This window comes from Ambystoma mexicanum, chromosome 9 (assembly GCF_040938575.1).
Source record: "Ambystoma mexicanum isolate Mex_15411 chromosome 9, UKY_AmexF1_1, whole genome shotgun sequence".
In the NCBI taxonomy this organism is placed as follows: Eukaryota; Metazoa; Chordata; class Amphibia; order Caudata; family Ambystomatidae; genus Ambystoma; species Ambystoma mexicanum.
In genome coordinates this window covers 1,185,513,616-1,185,536,083 of record NC_090931.1, presented here as the reverse complement: position 1 = coordinate 1,185,536,083, position 22,468 = coordinate 1,185,513,616, and the positions used below count along the sequence as shown (strand labels likewise).

General features: G+C 39.8%; 1 protein-coding gene across 1 annotated transcript in view; it reads right to left on the bottom strand.

Moving 5' to 3' along the window:
• The window catches only part of LOC138489003 (von Willebrand factor D and EGF domain-containing protein-like), a 3,370,177-nt gene that overhangs the window by 3,255,076 nt on the left and 92,633 nt on the right, over positions 1-22,468 (bottom strand). The gene's annotated exons all lie outside the window — the stretch shown is intronic.

Here is a 22,468-nt window from a genome sequence, read left to right as displayed (position 1 = left end):
CCTTCCTTGGAGGTTTCACTGGGCAACCTTTGAGGTAGTGACCCAATTTACCACAGTATAGGCATAACTGTAGCTGTCTCCTCTTATCTCTTTCAACCTTGGTTAAAGGGGGTCGTACTCCCCCAATCTGCATGGGTTCTGTGGTATTTTCTGATGCACGTTGAACATTATCTTTTGAATGTGCGTACATGGCATGATTTTCGAGTCTACTTCGGTCTGTTTTTAGATCCTGTAATCTGTGGTCCAACTGAACTAGCAGGTTGATAAACTCTGCACAGTCTTTAGGTGTGTCTACCACTTGAGCAATGACATCCTTCAGGTCTCCTCGTAGGCCCTGATGAAACAACATGGTTCTTTCATCTTCTGGCCACCCCGCTTCTACAACCAGTCTATTAGAGGTGGCAATATAAGTCAGCAAATCTTGATTTCCTTGGCGGAGTTTGTTATCAAGAGCTTGTCCATGCAAGTGTCGAGCAAATAACTTTTCCATCTCCTGTTGAAAACCCCTGAAGTTCTGCAGTAATGGGTCATCCCGGCTCACTAAAGGTACCAACCAGTCTGGGGCACTTCCACTCAAATATGATAACATGAGGCCACCCTCGTCTGGTTGTTTGGGAAAGCCCCAGGGCTACAAAGAAAATGAAGGCGGCACTGGTTCATGAATATTGAGTACCTTCTGGGGTCTGCATTAAACCGTTCTGGTGGTGCCAGGGGTACTGTTCCCGGCAACGTTATCTGTATTGGATTGACTGATGATGGTGTAGCGATGGATGGGGCGAATCCGGGCAATGGAGCCTGCTCCGCCTGTGTTTGTAGGTGCTGTTTGCTTAGTTCATCAGTACAGTCTTTTGTGACTATTAACTCTCGTCTTAAGGTATTGGTTTCCTGCCGGGCTGCGTGTACCTCGGTGCGTAATTGTCCCAAAAGCTGGGCTAACTAATCAGTTTCAGATGTCTCCATGACGCCCAGATGGATAAGGTTTAAAGGCTTCGTGTTCTGTTACACTCACCTGATATCCCCAGGGGCGTCTGGAAGGCTCTGAGATCTGGAACCCTGGATGCATAGTTGCCCAGTGCTGAATAATGAATCTGCAATTACAGAATCGGATGATTTGTGATAACTGTCTCTAATGGGTGAATCTCCCACCTCCCTCTGACCGATTCCCTTCCCACTGGGTTCTTTTCTCACCTTAGTTATTTGTAGGGTGAGCTATCCGTCCTGTGTTTCTTTGCAGGGGCGCTTGACGTTTTTTGGCGTGCTGCCCGAGTTGATTCACTGCTGCAGTATGCCTTTCTTGAGCCCAGGCCTGCTGTGTCCCCAACTCTGCTGGTAGGCAGGTAGGTTTCTTAATTGTAAGTCTTTGTTCTGTTTATGGTGGGAATTCGTTAATGTCTTTATCTCCTTCTTTTCGGGTGCAAAGGTCTTGATGCTGGCGTGCTGGATGGAGAGGCACGTTTCTAGGAAAGAGAAAGCGTGAAGCGCAGCGCCTTTCTTGTCTTTTGAAGCTAACCTGTGTTTTCTTCTTCTTCTCCTCACAGGCCGCTGTGGTGCTGCGAGTGGATGAGAGCGCGATGAAAAACAGGCCCCCGGAATCCGTTAAGGTTGTACAGCGCTGTGCGGTTGTTTAATATTGAAAGCGAACCTGAATATGTCTCTTTTCCTTTGCAGATGTTGCTGTGGTGCTCTGGATGGAAGCGTGGCATAGCGCAATGGAATTCAGGTAAGACTGATGGAATTCAATGTTTTGGAAGCACGCGTTCTAATATTGTTTTTCCCTTTCTCGTTATTGCAGGTCCCAATATTCGAACAGCAGCTGTGGTAGCAGTTCGCCGGAAGTCCAAAAGCTACTACTCATAGGTGAGTGGTGTTTCTTCTTCTTTCGGTTTCTACAGATTGCAGCACAGTTGAGATGCTGAGTGCTGAATGGTGTTTTCTCAGGTAAAATAGAATAATATTGTTCTTGCAGGATTACAGGAAGATGCTGAAGACCAGGAGTTGGATACGGTGAACGTCACGCTGCTGGTTGCAGAATAACACGAAGCATGTTCTTAGGTCAGGGTGTGGTTTATATAGCCCAGGTAAAGTATTACCAGGGAAAGTAGTTCCAGGTCTGCCACACCCAAAACACTAGACCGCATGGCTTGGTTCTTAGAACTAGACTGTTTGGGTGCTTGCATGTTGGATTTAAAGGCCCATGTACATAAAAGGAACCTATTTTGAATAGCACTTCCTTCCTACATATGGGCCTGGTGGCAAAGGCGCCAGGACTGGCTCCAGGAGTCTCTTTGCAGTGGTTTTAAGGCCCTCTGGGTTTTGGTGGGAGCCTGCTTGTGGCTCAACTTGTGCCCATACACAGTGGTCATGACAGGTGTTTATGAGTGTTTGTGTGCATTCCACAGGGACACTGTTCCCTGGTGAGTTTCCAGTGCTTGTCAAGGGAATAGTATTTCACTTTGGGTGTGGCTGTCCTCTTTGTGTCTCATTGGTTCAATTATTTCTTTGTGAGGTCTGATAGGTAGTTCTGCCAGAGAAGAGTACACACTCCCTGAGAGTATTATTTTCCTAATTCAAACCTGTAGGAGTCAGATTAAATTAGTTTTTTCTTACATTTAAATCAACTACACATGTCTTATTCATTCACTACACCACATTTATATAGGGGAACCAGGTGAAGTGAATATCTGGATATAAATGTATCTTATCCAAGTAACAATTCTCGGATCATACTTGTTTTGATACTGAAACAAATCAACTGTTTCTGAAGAAATATGCATTGATTGTATTTAAATATATGTGAATACATTGGCCATCATGCGTCAATGCTACCATTGAAGTATATTGTGTTGGTTAGATAGAAGCAATAACAGGAGTGAACGTGTATGTGCTTATTGACAATAGGAAGATTGAAGCAGGCAGGTAAACTGTAGTTGTGCTCACATTGTTTTTGTGCCTATAACATTGTGGCCATTTCCTTGGTATAAAGCTAGAAACCACCTTGGTTTGGATTTGACTTGAATTATTTTTAAATACATTTGAGCTTGATTATAAAATGTCTTTTCCTTTCCCAGAATTTTGAGGTGTGGATGTTTGAGTGGGAAAATGAGATTAGGAATGTCACCCTGTTGAGACCATATGATTTAAATGTAAAACACACACATATCTTTAAAGGTTGGATAGTTGGTATTATCTCCATTCTTTTGAGATCGTTCAGCTGCTCTGATCATTTACCTATAGTTTCATACAGTGTGCCATTGGAGAATGCATGGTTGCTGGCCTGAAGCAAAATTTCATATACCTTCCCAAGCCTTACGCTTCCTTCCCTTCATTGGATTTACCCCTTATACATTCCTCTTCACTCTTCTATCAACATATATGAGATGAGGATGAGGAATCATTTTTTTTATTTTGTCTTCAATGGATTCATGATGGATTATTCTAGGTTCAATCTACTCACTCATACCAATAAATTAAAGATTTAAGATAAAACATCCTATTAACATTATAGATCAATTTGGTGAAGTGTATTGTTATTGTAGTGAACCCTCTCTCTGAAAACCCTTATTAAAATATGTTTTGAAAAAATATGATATGGCCATGCACAACAACATTTCATCTTTTCCCTCGTTATGATGTTGCATTTCCTTTTCATATAGCATAAAACTCAATGAATGCATAATGCAGGCAGCAATGGTTTCCATTTCACATGTTCACTTAATTCAGGTTTCTCCATATATTATGTAATCAGATTGCTCTTCCCCATTCAAACATTTTCTGTTTCACTGTAACTGCCTTAGGAAAGTTTCTATGTTGTATTGCATCTAGAAACCAAAAACATGACTAAACATAATAAAAGTACACTCTCTGTAAGAAATGCTGTTTTTTCCCTGCATAAAAGCTGTACGGAAAGTATGCTATTCGGTTCATATCTCAGGAGCAGTACCTTTAGAGCCCTTATATCCTTATCTGCCAGCTAGATCTAGACTGGCAAAGACAATGAAAACGAACCACTACATTTTGCAAAACAGAATAGTGGAGCAGTGTCCCTTTCTTCCCAGCAGGAAAACCAGCATGAGACAAGCAATCAGATAATTTGAGTACATAGTGTGAAAAAACCAGAGGGTGTTTCACAACCTAGTACCCGGGTATCCCAAATGCAGGGGGCCAGGGAAGACCCATCACTTTTGGATCCTGACCCTGGGGTTAAACAAGCGAGGGAGGATCACCTGGGTAGGGTTCCTTGGGGAGCGGGGGAGAAGCATGCAATGATGAGACATGGGATCCCCCTTTTTCCACAACCCATCTAACCCCTATCCCTGTTTATTTTATGGGAAACTATAACTTCCATAATTCCTCCCCACGTTCTCCTAACAAAGGTACTGCACCAAAGAAGATGAGGAATGAGGTCTGAAGGATTACCTTCATTGACTTGCATTGGCCCTGTCCCGGTAATGAGGCCAGGCAGAGTCAGGCATGTAGCTCTAATAATGTACACCTGCCGCTTATTAAGACTCCTAGTGAAAATAAAAAGGTGGCGCACAGAGGCACACTTTGACCAAGGCTGGGTACGAGAAGGAACAGCTCTTCCGAGGCTGATGTGAACCAGGCTTCAGGAGTTGGAAGGCATCGGGCTAATCAACAGTTGAGATGCTCAAGAGAAAGCCAGGCAAGATTTCTACATTTTCGGGAAGCCGTGAGTGTTTGAAAAGCAGAGCGGAGCGAGTGGAGGAAAGAAACATTCAAGGTGCCAGGAAAAGGCATCCAACCCTCCTTGGTGATCAGCGTAGTTGGGGAGGAGCAGAGAAGGGATTGGTAATGGGCTTGAGCTGCGAGTGAAAGATAAAAGAAAAACATTTAACACATCCGTTGAGTTGTCGAGGGCAACACAAGTCTGGTTGGTGTGACAGGGGAAAGTGACTGTGATTTGAAAGTTAAAGGTTGCATGTGTGCTGATAAAATGTGAATGATGAGAACAATTGTTAAAAGAAAAGGATACAAAGTAGCAGAGTGGTCCTGCATTAGGAATTCACACATTCAAAAGTCTCTGTGAAACGTTATGAACTTTTGAAAGATATTACGAGAGGAGATCAAAGGAAAGAAATTTGAATGAGAGGAAAAGGAAATATATCCACTGTGAAATATGACAAGAGGGCAAAAGTAAAATATAAGAACATTGGAAAAGGCAAAGAAAGCAAATGAAAGAGAATAAGAACACCTAGCAAGAGGCAGTGGTGCTGCAAGACAAGATTGTGAATGGAAGGAATATGGAAAGAGAGGTCAAAGTGCTCATGCAGAGGTATATTTAAAATCCTTGCAGTTTTCGAAAGTCGTTGACAGTGAAAGATATCTTAGATAAACACATGGGGAAGTGAACCCCCACAAAGAACAAGACAGGCTCAAGCTCGGCAGAGGAAAGCCTGCGCAGAACTGTAAGACATTGAGTGATAAAGTGAAACAAGACAGGCTGGATCCTGGCAGTGGGAAGCATGCACAGAACTGTGAGCATATGAACTGAGTATTGATGGCAAGGCAGGGGAAGCCTGAGGAAGTGATTGAACTACCAGAAGTTAAAAGACAAAGATTGAACTGTTGCACTGTATGCAAGACTGATAGAACTGCGACATCCACCTATCCTTTGTTTATTGCGAGACTCTCAAGACCCCGTGGGGTTGAAACTGGGGAAAGGAGTTGGTACTGAAGCCATTCTGACATTTCTTTTTGACACACTATTTTCCTTTTTGTATTCCCTTAACAAGTTTGTTAACTTGAAAAGGAGGGCAAGGTTAGGTTTTCTTAGCATAGGCCTTTTTATTTTGACCAGACTGACTTTGACGTATGTGTTATTTTTTAATGGTCGAGTTTACTCCTATTTTAGATTAAGGGCCAATTAGGTATTCTACCATCCCAATCAAATTCATGAATAAAAGTTTTCGAAACGTGTATCCATTGTGGCTGTGTCTACTGCTCAATACCATGCCTTCTTCACAATAGCAAGTAATGTATTAAGACTGCCACATGCATATACAATAGTTAATTACACCTGAGAAAGATTGTGACCGGCACCTTTAGGGGGTATGAAGACCATACCAATCAACACTTGAGAATTCAGCTTGCATGTGCCAGCTTTGGTGCACATACTTAGATTTACTGATATCTACAACACTGCATGCAACACAGTATTCTGGGCTCCTTTAGCAAAAACACATCCGGAATATTATAGTTTTACATCTTAAGCTTCATGTGAAGTTATGTCCCAATTCAAACTCCACTGTAACATGATAGTGTTTTATTTCTAGCAGTTCCATTTAACACTCCATGACCTTAAACCCTGTGACTATCTCTCTTTGCATCAGAGCACTAAAATATATTACATTTTACAAACAAGTAGAAAAGAAGAAGCACCCTAAAACATATCTCAATTCTTTAAACTGACTACTCCTGGAAGGCCATTTGAAACCATCAACTAGATCAGAACAATCCCTAACAGATGGCAAAACAATGCATGCATGGTAGTGCTTTCAAAACTACTGCCAGAGACTCTTGGAATAACCTACCTAAAGACCGTAGACTGGAAATTGACTATAGGAGATTATATAGAGCACTGAAAACTGATTAATGTCCAACTTGTGCTTCTCTCATACTCATTTCACCTCTTTTGATTTTGAACATCCCATCCCCTCCCATTCTCCCCAACCCTGCGCTTGCTTAAGCTGTTACTTCCCTTGCCATTTCTCTTATGAATGTACACTCTGGTAAACATTAGTCTATTTTCCCAGTTTTAACCCTTTTATGTATGTGAGAAGGTGCCAAACATAACCACAATAACACATATATTAACAAATATAAACAGCGCATGTGAATAAATGGCTGCCTCAAAATGGTCACCAAATCTGCTGCTCGTAAGTCAAGACATTGGCGCCCCAACTCATGAGCTATACTTAAAGGCCTTTAAACCTGCCTTTCCGAACACCCTACCCAACAGGTGAATTCCCTAACTAGGAAATGAAAAAGAGTAGCAACATGGCGTGAAGCTCTGCATTTCATCATTTTAAAACAAAAACTTACGTTTAGAATCCTGGTTGATTGCTTTTGTCTCAACCTGCACTTTGTGGGCTTTTATACAGACAATTCTGGAATACTCTAAAATGTTCTAATCACTCCCTAGTAACTAAGAATATATCAAGTGGTGTATGCAGCAAGGTGGTTAGTGATATTATATCATCATATAATAGTTGCAAAAGGATGCCATTTCCCAAAAATGTAGCCCTTGCGCATATCCCGCTCCATGTTCTGTAGCTTCCATAACTAAATTCTATTTTTATGTACACTGTGATGAATCAAGGGGATGAGGCTAGGGAGGTGAGTCCGCTATGCAAATCCATCCTTAGCGATCAAGTCAAGTAACACCTCACCGGGAGAGATGCCCCTTCATGTGAGGTACTCCCTAAAATAATACACATAACGGCATACAGGGGACTCTCTAAAATACCAAACACTTATAAGTCCCAAGTCTTCGGTGAAGAAAAAGCTACTCTATACTATTATCAAGAAGAAAGAGAATGCGTGCCTTTAAAAACAAGTCTCCAATCAATGGAGACGAAATGTTGAATAGCAAGCATTTACTGAAGAACTCAGAGAGAGAGGATGATGCATACACAGGCAACAGAGGCCTGCAGCATTCAAGCTTAACTGAAGTGTTAGAAGCAAGAGACAAAGCAAATCCTATCTCCAATGTAAGAAGTAGCGATGTCTGGAGTCCAAAACTAGGAGATGCTGCAGGAGTGATAGAGAATCCCAGAAAGAGGACAATGGCTAAAGCGAGCCGACTGAGTTGGAGAGCCAGAGAGAAGCTCCCAGGCAGGCACAGACCCCAGACATGTTCCCCTATGTTGCTGAAGGTAATGGGGAGACTGGGAAGAGCGGGAGGGCAAAAGGGAATCATTATACAGTTCAGGAAACTCGTCCCAGTGAAATTAAAGAAAACTTGAACACAAAACTGATGAACTTAAATTGCTTTGATGTAAGAAGGAGAATCATTGAAGTCCCGGAGAGGGAGAGAAAGCAACCTTGGATATCACTACCCTGAGAAAAAGGGAAGTACCTAAGCTTTCAACACAGAAAAAGGCAACATAAGAGAAAGAGACTATTATGAACAGAAGAACAGAAAAAAAACTCTAGGAATGATATTAATGTGAGTAAGAAGCTCAAAGAAACCCCTGTAATGGAGAACAAGAGACTTTGGAAATCAATACCATGTGAAGGGGAAAAGCAATCAAGCTATTCAAGACAGGAAGAAAGGAACATAGCAGATAGTGAGTCTTATAAACAAAACCAGAGAAAAACCAGCAAAGTAACCAATATACAACAAAGAGAATGTCAGAGTAAGGTGATCTACAATTGTCCAGGAGGCCAGGTCTTCAGAAGAAATTGTACTTTTCCAGGTTGCTCGAAGTCCAATAAAAAGGAGCAAAGAAGATATTAAAGGTCAAGGAAATATATTATCAAGGAGGAGAAAAAAGCTAAGAATCTCATGTAAGAGCTGCATGAACTGATACAGCAAGACGATCTAGAGATTACCTATTAACACGAGATCCAAAGACTGATGCAAGAAGTACCTCAAGAGAAGGGAGCTATTCTCCTGACCTTAGTTTGTAGGTGGTAGGGCCAATTAGAGTAGTTTTGGACAGCTGACTTATTCCTTTTGACCTTCACAGACATCTAATGAGCACCCTATTTAGAATATAGGTAGGGGATTTCATAGAGTAATAGATTAAGTTAGTCCTTATTCTTATTCTTTAATAAAAATATTTGGAATAGATCCTCAGAGGGCCAGTGTCCTCCTTCTTACCCTCCACAATACCTAGCACTCAAATAAATCCTATTTTAATTTGCTCCATCTGCTTCAAATGATTCCTGTTTTTCTCTCATATCTCAGCTAAACATAATTTTCATGTTCCTAATCTCTTTAGGCTTCTTAGCAACCTTGTGCCTGTGCCTGCAAGACCGAGACTGTGAGCTGTGTATTACCTATTTTAACCATTTTAACCCAAACTCACTCAAATCTGTTATCCCCAATTCCAAGGAAGTTCTGGAAAGCCATTGTTCAGGTGATTGGGAATTTGTTCAAACATTTGCAAATATATTTTTCAAACTGGGTGTAATTTAGGGACATAATGGGGTTTAGGTGAGACAGCAAAATACAGTGCAAGTGATTGGGGGAGAGATTATATGATTTTAGGAACAGTTAAATTGATGAACCTCAGGGAAAAAGTTACACAAGTAATACATCAAGTAATTGCAGATTCTGTTTTGGTAAGAAAGTAAAGAGCTTGTTTTATTCTTCAAAAATTGAACTACTTTATTCTAGTTTTTCTTTCCTGTCCATATCTAAAACGAAATGTCAATTTTTCACAGCACTTACTGTGGCATAAAGTATGTACGGTCGATGGCAGCAGTCTATTGTATTATGTCACCAGGCTTGGTTCCCTTACTACCATAGCTACTGTGTTGTTCTGTATTTTGGGATATTCCGATTGGATTTTTTGATGAGGGATAGTTCCTTTCAAATAAGGCAACTTTGTTTTTCCTCTTTACTGTTGTGAACATTTACTCGTGTTGGTAGGGCATCAGAGAGGCAGTCCGTCTTTAGTCTGGGGATTACCTTCCTTAGTCTCCTAAAATTATTGAGATTCATGATGACCATGTTTATTAAACATGCACAACTGCGGTCTGACTAACTCATCAATCGCTATGAGGTGTCTTAATATTTACATTCATAACACACCTCTAAAGATCAGCATCAATGACAAGCCCACCATTTCTTTGAAATCGCTACTTTCCTGACAGCCATTGAGCCATGAACGATAGAGAACTACTTCTGTATAAATGTAACACAAACTGAAATCTCCTCTGTGGTTGAGCAAAAACATCTTTCATACAGCATCTGGCCCGATACCCACCACTGATAGCAAGATCCTGTAACGCTGACACAATGTTCGCCAAACACCAGCATTCCCCAGTAGCTTGCACTTACTGCAGGTACAGGAAAGGATTTTACCAACGCTCAACTTGGAACATAAAACATAGAAAATCCATCACAAGTACTGCAAAACCTGCATTACTGTGCCAAAAGGCATATCGGCCTCACGAAATAAGGAGAACTAAATGCCAGGCTACCCAATACTGAAACCCAAACATGATCAAATGCCGCCCCTTACACCAGCTAGAAAACAGCTTGTCTCCTGGGGCTACAATGTCTTAAATCCATTTGTTCTTTCCAAAATGCATGTTTGGCCCTTAAAGTTTCCTTTTCCCATCCCCTTTCCCTCCTTTCAACCATAAGACTCTGCAAGCCTCTTGTTTGCCTATGGCATTTTACAAAGCACCAAATAAATTAAATCATGGACATTGCGCCCATGTCCAAATTGGTTTTCCCCGACACTAGCAGATCTGCTTGTTAATTCCATTAAAAACCTACCTGCCTATATTTTGTAAAGAAACAGGCATTTTCCACAAGGAACTCCCCAATCCTGTTCATCCCAGTTGTCACAAGTGAGCATCAAAAAAGACATCCTTTATACAATATTGCACTAGTTAAGTTGTTACCTGGACAGAACCCACACTTTTCAAACTTACATTAGTTCTTGTATTGTCTTTTCACGATCACTTATCAAACATAAAAATCACTCATTCTATTCAACACTCCCTTCTTGTGCATTTTGTTAGAAATAATGTTCTGCTGTAAAAATAAATTACCATATGACTTTATATTTCTATGTACAAAAAATCAAAGTGTTGACAAGTAATATATCGGTGCACACAATACAGTACCAAATAAATATTAAATTATATACATCTGTATATATTAACATGCGGAAGCCACCACACTAGGTTTGTACATAGTTCCATGGGAAACCCATAAATTGAACTACTAATAACATTTGACTTGCAGGACGTATTTGGCAGATATTTTGCAAACAAAATGTTTGTCCCGGACCTGCCCCCGGACTGGATATTGTGGGAAAGATTTGTTAACGAATGAAAACTTTACTAACAAAGGAAAAAACTGCTGTTTTCGGCATACTCTTATTCATTTTCCCATAGAGAAAGTCCAAATTTCTGCAGAGCGCTGGGTAAAAATGGCTGGACGGAATTCGACCAAATAAGAAACTATTTGGGCAAGAAGCGGTGACCCAATTTCCAGGAGTCTGGGGTTGTTCCATCCAGTTGTTTTTAAATTATTTGCCAAGGAAGTTGGTGTCTGCTTCTCCCAAAACTTTTTTTTCCCAAAATTCTATTTCTAATAACTTTTGACTTGCTGGATAGATTTGGGTGGAATTTTCTGAACTAAATGTTTGTTAAAGCACCCCAAAAGCCCTCTGCACCCTCCCCCACCTAAACTGCAAATTGTGGGAACAATATTTTATAAATATTAAAACATTATTAAGAAAACAAAACACCACAGTTTTCCGCCCATTCATTTTCCCATAGAGAAAACGTGCAATTTTCGAACAGCCACAGCACAAAAACTGCTGGGAAAATTTGGACCAAATAAGAAACAACTTGGGGGCACAAAGTATTGACTTAATTTCCATGACTTGCTTAGGGGCCAATCCATCCAGTAGCTTTCAAACTATTTGACAGAAAAGGGGTTCCCCCTGCTCCTTAAAACCTTTATGCCAGCCTTGGAGCTTTGCAGCAGAGAGGCTGAGCGAGGCTAATAACTATTGACTTTCTGGAAGGATTGGTTGACATTTTACAAAGAAAAAGGCTGTCAAAGAACCCACCAAACTGGACATTTTGGGAACAATTTGTTAACAAATGAAAAAGGTATTAAGAAAACATAAACCCCAGTTTTCAGCCTACTCCCATGCATTGGCCCATAGAGAAAATGTGCAGTTTTTGAACAGCTGTAGCGTGAAAACTGTTTGACAGAGTTGGACCAAATAAAAAAACAATTTGGGCACAAAGCATTGACTTAATTTCCGTGAGTAGTTTAGGGTAAATCATCCAGGAGTTTATAAAATATTCGACAGACATGAGGTTGTCCCTTGTTGGTTAAAACCTTTTTATATATTAGCCATGCTCCTTTGCAGCAGAAAGGCTGAGAGGCATTTCATAAAGGAAAATCCACCATTTATTTTTTGCTCAAGGGGAGTAAATTCCAGTGATATAACTGGGAAAAACAGCAAATGAAAGCACATAAAAAGCTATTTGAAGGAGGAAAAAGGACACCAGCAAACTTTGGAATTAACTCCCCACGACACCAAAGAGTCTAATAACGTTCTCGACTTCAAAAAGACACTCAAAACGGTTCTCTTTATGTAGTCACTACTAGGGGGTTTAACACATAGCAAAAAACACATGAACAGGGTCGATTAACCTACTGTATACACTTTTTGCTAGTTTACACACCAAAGAATTATTTGTTGTTACTTTTTCATAAAGTTTAATACACAACATGAATTTGTAATCAGCTTAAAAAAAAATTCCAGGACACTCATCCATTTATATACAGTATCTAGTCATGATACGTTAGTGCTCACCCAAGACAGATACCTTGGATCACAATACAAAACATACAAATATCCTTCAATCCGTGAGGGATAACATGAGAACAAAAGTACAAAATCATTAAGGTGTGCTTAGTTACACAGTTTTGCCATTGTGTAAGTTAGACACTGGGATAGGGGATAAAACAGGGTATAAAACAAGTCAACACAATTGTGTTTTGGCCATTTTAGCTATGTTGTGTAGCTGTTGTTATGTAGGCCTTCATCAGGACGGGAACAAATTGTGTTGAGCAGGTCCTGTTGGCTCATGCTACACAAGCGAGAATCACAGCGTTGATTGTTGGCACAGGGACTGTTGAGTAGTCGAGGTGGGTAATTGGTGATCATATTTTGATGAGTTACCAAATGAGTCATCTCATTATAAATGGAGGACTCCTTCAGAAACAGATCCTAGAAGTCTTCATCAATGCGAGAAGGATACACCAACATAACGGTGGTGTGTATCTCACCTTAGATTTAATCAATGATTGGACGTTGCAAGAAAGTGATGTTGCAGGGCCTCCGGCTGCCTGCTGCTCAATGCTATATATGACATGGCTGAAACACAGTTGTGTTGAAATTTTTGATCCCCTGTCCTAGTGTCTAAATTACACAATGGCAATACTGTGTAACTAAGCACACCGAACTAAATAAACTCAGCCCTTTAAGATGAGTAGCCATTACCTTGGAGATGTATGGGGATGCAGAAGTTACTCAATATCAATAATCAAAATGACTAAATTAGTTGGTAAAAAGGATAACTGTTCTATTTTCAATTGTTTAAAACAGGGAGCATAACAAACATCAACGAATTTGCTCAATCCTCTTACTCAACGAAATTCATAAAAAACGTAACTTTTATATCCAAAACCATTCATCATTGACGTTGACCTACGTCACTACCAATGTCATCCTACGTGGCAAACTACAGAACCTATTGCTAACTATGATAGGCTCTGAGTGAGCATCTACATATGTTATCTATACTAGTATGGGATAATAAGTGGAAGTGATAGATTTCTTACCATAAGGTGGGACAACTAAACCCTTCCCTCAAAATGGCCACTATGAACATCACTAAATACACAACGTCCCATTGGATACACAAACTATAGGACCCTTAATTATGTGGTCCCCTACAATTGGTTGGCACTCTAACCTTCATCAGTACTTTTGCACCTACGTCTAGCAACACGCAGATTGGACTTCCAGGTGCTGGGGAGCTTGTCTTAGCCCATCATCCCACCAATTAGCATATCAATCTATCCTCACCTCAACGGTCAGCGTAGTCAATTAGGCTTTGAAGCTCGGCCTTGAGTTTGTTCTCTACTGTGGAGAATCAGGGGAGTGAAGTCACGCTCTGCCCTCATGAGTAGGTGTGAGCACCTTGCTCGTCCAACTTTATCCTTCTCCTGACTCTAGACCATGATTTCGAGGTTTCACTGTCTTTAAAATACTATTTTTTAATAGACCTCTGACATCTTTTGTGTTTTGTTCATGCCTTCTGAACAGGAGCAGTTATTTCACATGATATTGTAGCCAATGCTAGTTAACTACATCCTGATAAGACTTTGGCTTCTAGGCTTGGCTTCATCGGTTCGTCCAGCCTTGAGATTCACTTTTAATTCATGTGTTTTCTTACTGCGCCACACTGAGGATGAGGCCTTCCATTTTTAGTCCAATTCTGCTATTACACGTAGTGGAAACATCCATCGTTTATCCTTAATTCCTATATGTATATATTGGCACATGTCACAATCTATTCACTATAAAGCTTGAGGCTAGCCTTAAGAATACTTTATCTGCTTGCGTTCTTTTGCATCTGTACACGTATAAACTAACTTGATTTCTTCATACATTTTATGGCATAAGCTTCTTCACCTTGATCCCAAGATGTCACTTATCCGTGGTACTTTCTTGATGCCTTATAGAATATTTGCGTTCTCTAGTCTATGCACCTTTTCTAGTCACGTCAACACAGGTCTGTCTGACATCACCATTCATCTAGACCATTCATTTGCTCTGCTTCTTCCGGGATGTCATTCAAATGGCCATCATATTTTCTTGTATGCAGATACGGTTTTCTCAATGGGAACCTTGCCTCTAGTATTCTCTTAGGTATCGGTATTGTCACTTGTACCACACATGTCTCACATCCTGGCTCCCAACATATAGGCAATATGGGTGATGAAGTTGAGGTGGGGGTACTTGGCTCCTCCTCTACACTCCCCCCCAGGTGATTTATCGACCACTCTCTCATCATCCTTCATATCCAGACAACTTTCTCTGAAGAAATGCTTCTTAGGGATCCATATCTTTATAACTCCATTCAAGCATCCAGCTGTTCTTACATTCTCATCTTTGTTCCACGTCATGCGCATGCACTGTCCATTTGGACTGCAATAGATCCATTTTCCCACATACTTCTTATGATTCTTTGGATACAGAAACTTTGTTCCTTCAGGTCCATGGATACTGGCCTTCACAAAGTCTCTGATTTCTTCATCTGTCAAGTCTTTGGCTTTCCAACCTGGATCAACATCAATCATGATTGTCATCCCTTTAGCTTTCTTGGCCGTTTTCTTACATTGGGAGATTATTATCTTGATCACACAGAATCTAAGCAATATCATTAGTATCAGAGCTTCAAGGAAATTGAAAATGTCTGCCATCCATTGTGGAATCCAAGAGAAGAGCGATCCAAACCAACTGTCATCAATAATGCCTTTTACTTCATTGATCATCTAGCTATCGAGTTTTGTTAGCATACCCATGACCTCTGTCAAAGTTCCATTCTTGTCATCATGAGAAGGTGTGAATGTACAACACGATTCTATGATTTTTGCACAAACACCTCCATCCATAGCTGTGATCATATCCAAAACATATCTATTCTGAAGCGTCATCCGTCGTATGGCTCTCAGTTCTTCTCTGATAGCATTGAAACCCTTTATGGTAGTGTTGATTGTCTGTAGCAATTCCTATCTGGTAATCTACAGCCATTTGTTATTTTCTCCAACCTGGACACTTGTCATGAAGATCAATGAAAACACTGAAGCTGTCTGCCAAAACAGTCTGTGCTCATAAGGATTAGCATCAAACGCTTCAAAAGATTTTGCTGAGAAGTAGTTCTTACTCTTCATTCTTCTTATCAGCTCCACAGATCTGTTCTTCCTCAGGTGAGCATCTGCTTTTGGGAAAGTGTAACGGCTTAAATCACTTTTCAGAATCACCAGTGCTGGAATATGAACATACACTAGTGAGCATCGTCCTCCCCAATCCTTGGGTAGCCTCATGTATGCTCTGGATCCACAAGCCCAATCATGATCCATGATTACTGCTGTTCCATGTATCATTCCTTGTACATCAAAGATTCGGGAGTGTACTGAAAAAATGTCCATAGGACTTTTTTTTAAGTATCAAAATGTATTTACTATGATACATTATTTATAAATATAGAATTTATCATAAACTATTCCACACATTACATTTCATGAGTGTTGCAGGAGAGCCTAAAACAGCATGCCTGGCCTGAATTGGTCAAGCAATACCCTAATTAACAAGAACCAAATCATTCAAACATTAACCACTCATACCAATGGCAATCATTTGTCCACACCTCAATAACAATGAATCCAAAAAATGTTTCAAAAGCTTGTGTAATGAAACATTCTAATTGTCACTACATAATCTTGCTATTTCATAACACATGAAATGTGTCTAATCACAATAATTGTGCAAACTTTGATCTATTTGACAGGGTGGATCTAATCAACAAAATCTAACTGATCCCATCCCTGAATGTTCTTCAAGAACATTTTGCACAATTATTGTGATTAGACACATTTCAATCACCTGGCATACCATAAGAAGCAGGCTTAAGGTGTATGGGGTCCACCAACCAGCTACATGGATTTGTAACCTATGTGAATTACATCACTTATTAACCTTTAAAACCCATAATTTATGCTGTTTTCGCTAGAGCGCTTTGTGGCAGCATAGTTCTTTGCTGGCACATGCTTGTACTTTTGCAAGAATAAACCTTGTTCTCCTTGAAAGAGGTGTGCTTGGGATTTTTCCCTAGTGGGTTGTCTGTTGATCTGGTGTGAGCATGGAGGGCCTAATCTACAGTTTAGATTATCTAATTTATATTTTTCGTAATTTTTCATTTTTTCAAATCTTTTTTTGTGTATTTCTTATACAATTTGTACATTTTACACAGAAATGAAAAACATTTTAAAATTCTCATGCTTATGTACTGATTACAGATTGCCAATATACTATGTACATAATCCAGATACTCTGAAAACCTATTTCCACATTCCAAAGTTTCAATAAAGTTTTAACATCACACCTGAAATAGAAAAGATAATGTTTGTTCCTTTTTTTAGAGTATAATAAAGAATTTAGCTAAGCATTGCCCAATCCCTAATGCCTTTCTCAGTAACCCTATCAATGGCTGAAAAGATCTTGATCAGCAACTTTACTAAAGATAGCAGTAGTGACAGTTGTGAAAAACATACATCATATGCCGATGCCACAAGTCATTTGACAGTACCATCAAGGATGAGTGGATGAACCATCCAAGATGCCTTTTTTTATGGCTCAGAAACATAGGGCACTCCATTACCAAGTGGAAAAGTGACTCAGTCTTGTATGAGTCGCACATTCTGCACCTTCGCAGGACATAGAGTACTCCTAGTTTATTTGTTTAATATACATGCAGCCGAAAGGCTTTGTATATACAACATTAAAAGAACAAATACAGTTACAACAAATATTACAACAGATATTTTGCGTCAAGATTTTAGTATAATCTAGTCTAAAATAGAGTATAAATGACATCACATTAGGAATATCAGGGCAAGCTTAGTTCCCACATCACAGTGTAGGCATATATTGAATGGAACGACAATATAGACAGTGTACAACATGACATAATTAAAAGTTAAAACTAGAATATATCACTAAAGAAACTAATATATTTCACCACGATATTCATTAGTTTAAGGTGCTGATTGTGGAAAGTTGATTTATTAGAATAGTATATTAAAAATCTCTGCACACTTCCAATAAAATGTAACTAGATAAACAATTTGACAATGATCACAACCATTGATAAAAGCAGGCCATATTGAAAAGCTGTTGTCATAATTATAACCACTTTGATAGGATTGTAAATAACTACATTGTAACATATGAAGACTCTCACAGGTTGTTAATAGATGTTCAATGGTTTCAAGATCATCAGTACCACATAGCCAACAAAATCTAGAGTTATGTGGAATTCCAAAAAGAACCCGTTGTGTAATCAAGGCATAGCTGATGTTAAATTTTAGTCTCATATATTGCCTAGCAATAGCACTATTTGGGTCTGCAGTTAAGTATGTTGGTTTAGATGATCTTTCACAGATGTATTCACAAAAAGTCACCAGCATTGCTCCCTGAATACAGATTTACTAAGTGTTGTTCTTTGCTATGTGCTTGGAGTTTAGATTTTAAATGAGACTTAGGGCCTCATTACGACCCAGGCGGTAAGGGGTTTACGGCAGCGTAAACAGCGCCGACCCTTACCGCCTGATTCCGAGGTCCCTTAGCGCCATGGAGGATTTAACACCTGCAGGTGTTAAAATCCATGGCGCTAAGGGACCTTGTTGTTAATTACGCCACCGTAATTTACGGTGGCGTAATTAACGCCTTCCCCACTCCCATTATGCCTGATGGGGCAAAAATGGGAATGGGGAAGGGTAAATGGGGATTGGGGACTTACCGCCCCGCCAACCTCGGAATGGGGCGGTAAGTCCGCCAACCACCATGGCGTAAACGTAGTTTACGCCATGGTGGTAAAGGTACGACCCAGGCGGTAACTTACCTCCTGGGTCGTAATGAGGCCCTTAATCTTATGCACTACTCCATTGGTTGTTATACCACAACATCCCTCATTCCATTTGGCATGCTTAGAAATCAACAAGCCCAGTGTCCCCATCGTTTCACGATTATCAATTGTACAGAATGCCTCTAACAACTTTGCAATCATAGTGTTGTTCTTAAGTTTAAATATATTGTCACAAAACATTACCATCTTCTCAATAGAGTCAGTTGAAATATAAGTAAAATCAGATTCTCAGTACAAATATTCAATTTGGAGAGACTGAGGTAAAAAGAACAGTTTATGCAATATAGATGCTTCATACCGCTTCATTGCAGCACCGTCTTTGTCTCCTCAGAGCTCCTAGTTTACCACCAACCACTTCTAATTTTGGCAAACAGTTTAGCCTAAATCCTAGGTACCACTCACGATAGTGGGCACTAGGAAATTTAGCTAAGTAGGATCTCAAGTTAGAGTGCTGGAGGCACAATAATTCTTTGCCTTCATAATGTTTTAGGCGACTTAGATTTGTCAAGTCCATAAATGTATCCGATCTTTTGATTTTGTTCTTTAGGGTTATTTGTGATTCAGAGCCACCAAGATCAATCATTATGGCAAAGCTATTGCATCTTTTTTTCAACTTCTTTAAATTAGGGTTGGTATTTTGCTTTATTTGAATATTTAAATGAAACCCTGAAGATTTCTGGTCTGATTTTGCTATGCCATTGAGCGTTGAAATCATTCTGGAGATATACTGGTCCCACCAAGACGTTAAACCCAATTCCAATCTAATTGCACTTATAGGTGTAGAGACTGAGAGCCTCAAAACTTCTTTTAGGTTTTTCCCTTCTTGTATGTCAAAGAACTGCCTGTTTGCATTGTTCATGAGTTTGCACCCATACAGAATGATTGGTGAGATCTTCTCTCTGTAAAACTCTATGTATGGTACTACAGAATGGGCACATCATTTACTTTTTACCCTTTTCAGCAAAGCCAGGGATGAGTCTTTTTTTCATCTATTCAGGCCTTATCCATTTCAGTCTGTTTTTTTACAGCTATGTCGTAACCAAGGTATCTTATAGAATCACTTGTTTGATTGGGATGTTATTCAGTTCCCACATGTATTTCTTGCCCTTCTTTTCAGTGGAACTCACCATTATGTAGGATTTTGCTGTGTTTATTTGTAAAAAGTTTTCCTCTAGATATTTGTAAAGCCTATTCAATTGGCGCTGCAGACCAGCTGGGGTATAATCCATTAAGAGGATGTCATCCGCGAAAGCTATGCATCTAAATTTTAGCCCTGGCCAAATGGGTACGTATCCACCCACTCTTTACTGGACTCCCACAGGTCAGCCAAATAGAAGTTGAAAAGAGTGGGTGCCAACACACATCCCTGCCATATACCTTTATTTAACGCTATTGCTCTAGATAATTTGCATGTAGTTTTGAGTCTAGCTTTTGTTGAATTGTTCGAGTACAGGAGACACGTATGCTAACAGAGAAGGATCTATGTCCCACTTCCTCAATTTTGACCAGAGCTTTGAGATGTCTACATTATCAAAAGAGGAGGTTAAGTCCACAGCCGCCACACATAGGGTGCTCCCCGGGTTGACTCCCATGTCTGACAGGCACCCTTTGAGTGTTAGGCCACTGATGATTGTGCCGGCACCCTGTCTGTACCCAGTTTGTAAGGGGCTCAGAAGACTATTTTTTTTTCCCAGACCCTCAGATCACTGAGTACCACATTAGAAAAGATCTTTGATGAATTGTCTAGAAGGGAAACCGGACAGTAACAAGAGGGTGATGCACAAGTTCCCTTCTTATAAATTGGAACCAGTATTGATTCTGTCCAGGACGTTGGGCATTTAGTATCGATAGTTATATGTTTAAACAAATTAAATTAGATGTCTACTCAACGAGTGGGGTTATCCTTAAATACTCCATGTGTTATCCCATCTGGGCCACTAGCTCTGGTGTGTTTTTAGTTTGCTGATTATTATCTCTATGTCAAGATGGTCAAAATTAAAGTATACAGGATTTATGCACTGGTCCGAAGAATCTCCTACTGCTGTTAAATCAGCATTATATTTGTTTGAGAAATGGTTCACCAAGTCCCCCTTGCTCACTCTGCTAGATTGTGCGATTTCCTGTTGGTGGTTTTTCGTATTTAATTCCCACCAGATGGTTCTTGTGTCTTTCTCGATGATTTTTTCAAGGAGCACCTCATTGGAGTTAATGTATTTTCATACTTTGTACTGTTTGCGCCATCTCTGGTGACATTGAATTAGGATCCTTTTTTGTTTTTCTTTTTCGTCATTCTTCAAGCTGAGGGATCTGGATGTTTTTTTTTTAGATCGTTTCATAGTTGACTTTTACAAATTTTGTAAAATGCTGTTACACATTTGTGTTTTTGGTACAAATGGAGATTTTATTGGTCTTTGTGGCGGTTGATTCTTAGTTTTCTTTCTTTAGCCTGTCCAATAAATTGTGGAAGTTCTCAGGAGTCGTATGTTCCAGTTTTGTACTCTCAATGAGGCTATAACACCAAACCAGAAGGTGTTGATTTGCCTCTCACAGGTTTTGACAATGTTGGGACACCCTGTTCCCGGAGTTAGACACCACAATCGCTTCCTCGTGCTTGAGCACTTGTATCTTTGGTAAATCTTCAACCATCAGTGTTATCTAGAGCATTAAATGGTTACTCATATGTTATTTGATGATTTGAAGGGGGCCTGTATTTTGCAGGTTAACATTTCTAACACAAATACAGTCAATACGCGAGGATGCAAAAGGGCTATGCCAAGCCAGAGTATTTCTCAAGGAACTGCCATTTACTGAGTTGGTTTGTGTGAAAACCCAACGGGAGAGAAACTGAGACCAGACCCTCCCATTAGTTGATTTTCCTTTGTTATAAGAAATGGGCACAACTTTACTCCCAAATCCAACAAATCCCATCCAAAATCACTCACACAACACTGAAAGTTGAAATCTCCCACCGCAGTCACTCCTGTATTGTGATTTACAGTCAACCATTACGCCAAGCCCCAGTAAAGCCTCATGCGTTTGCTCTTCAAGGTTTCCTCTTCCATCTCACAATGTCTCCTTCCCATTGCTTCTCACCATAATTATGGCATAATAAATCAATCTCTATTAATGGAAGAACTCTGTGTCATAATCCATGGCTAAGCACAAGAATCAGGTATGTACACCAAATTGTTCCTGGACTTAATACGAGTTCCTTCCATGACCTTAGAGATAAATTAGCTCTCCCTTTGGCAGACCTTGTCTTCTACAATGCATTAATTAAAGCTTGCCTTGATAGTTTTGATTTGTATGTCAATAATTATTTAATGCCTGATCCCATGAGATTGCAATTCTTGGCAAAGGCTTCCTGTGCTAGAGCTGCTAAACTGTATAATCTGTTACTGAAAGTCAATGGGAGCTTGGTTGTGGGGTAATTTTTGATGGTGAGACTTGGGTACGGATTTGGTCTAAAGTTAAACATATTTCTACCTCGGCCAATATCAGTCAAAATATATTTTTCTTTTTACATAGAGCTTTTATCACTCTGATGAAAATGCATATATCCAATCCAGGATTTGATGGGATATACTGGTCTTTTAAGAGCATGTTGTGCTCATTTAAACATATGTTTGATGAAAGCTCCTATGTTTTTTAAGTACTGGCTAGATAGTTGGGTGCAATTAAGGAACCTTTTTACAATTAACACACACTGTCCATTACAGACATCTTATTCGGAAAAATTGTACGTAATACTGATAATCTTATGGGTCTGTGCATTTTTTGTGATCTTTTCATTGCCATTAAATTGATTACAGCAAATTGGAAACAGTTTCAAAACCTATCTGCTAAAAGCTTGGGGAATAACATCTGTCATGTACACAGACTCGAACATTGGAATGAATAGTGTCTTCATTTATCAGAAAAGCATGACTCCAAATGATTTTACCAACTACCTACATTTTCATAACATGTCTACACATGGTTCATGAGACAGTTGTGCCAACTTTTCTACCTCAAATATGTTAGT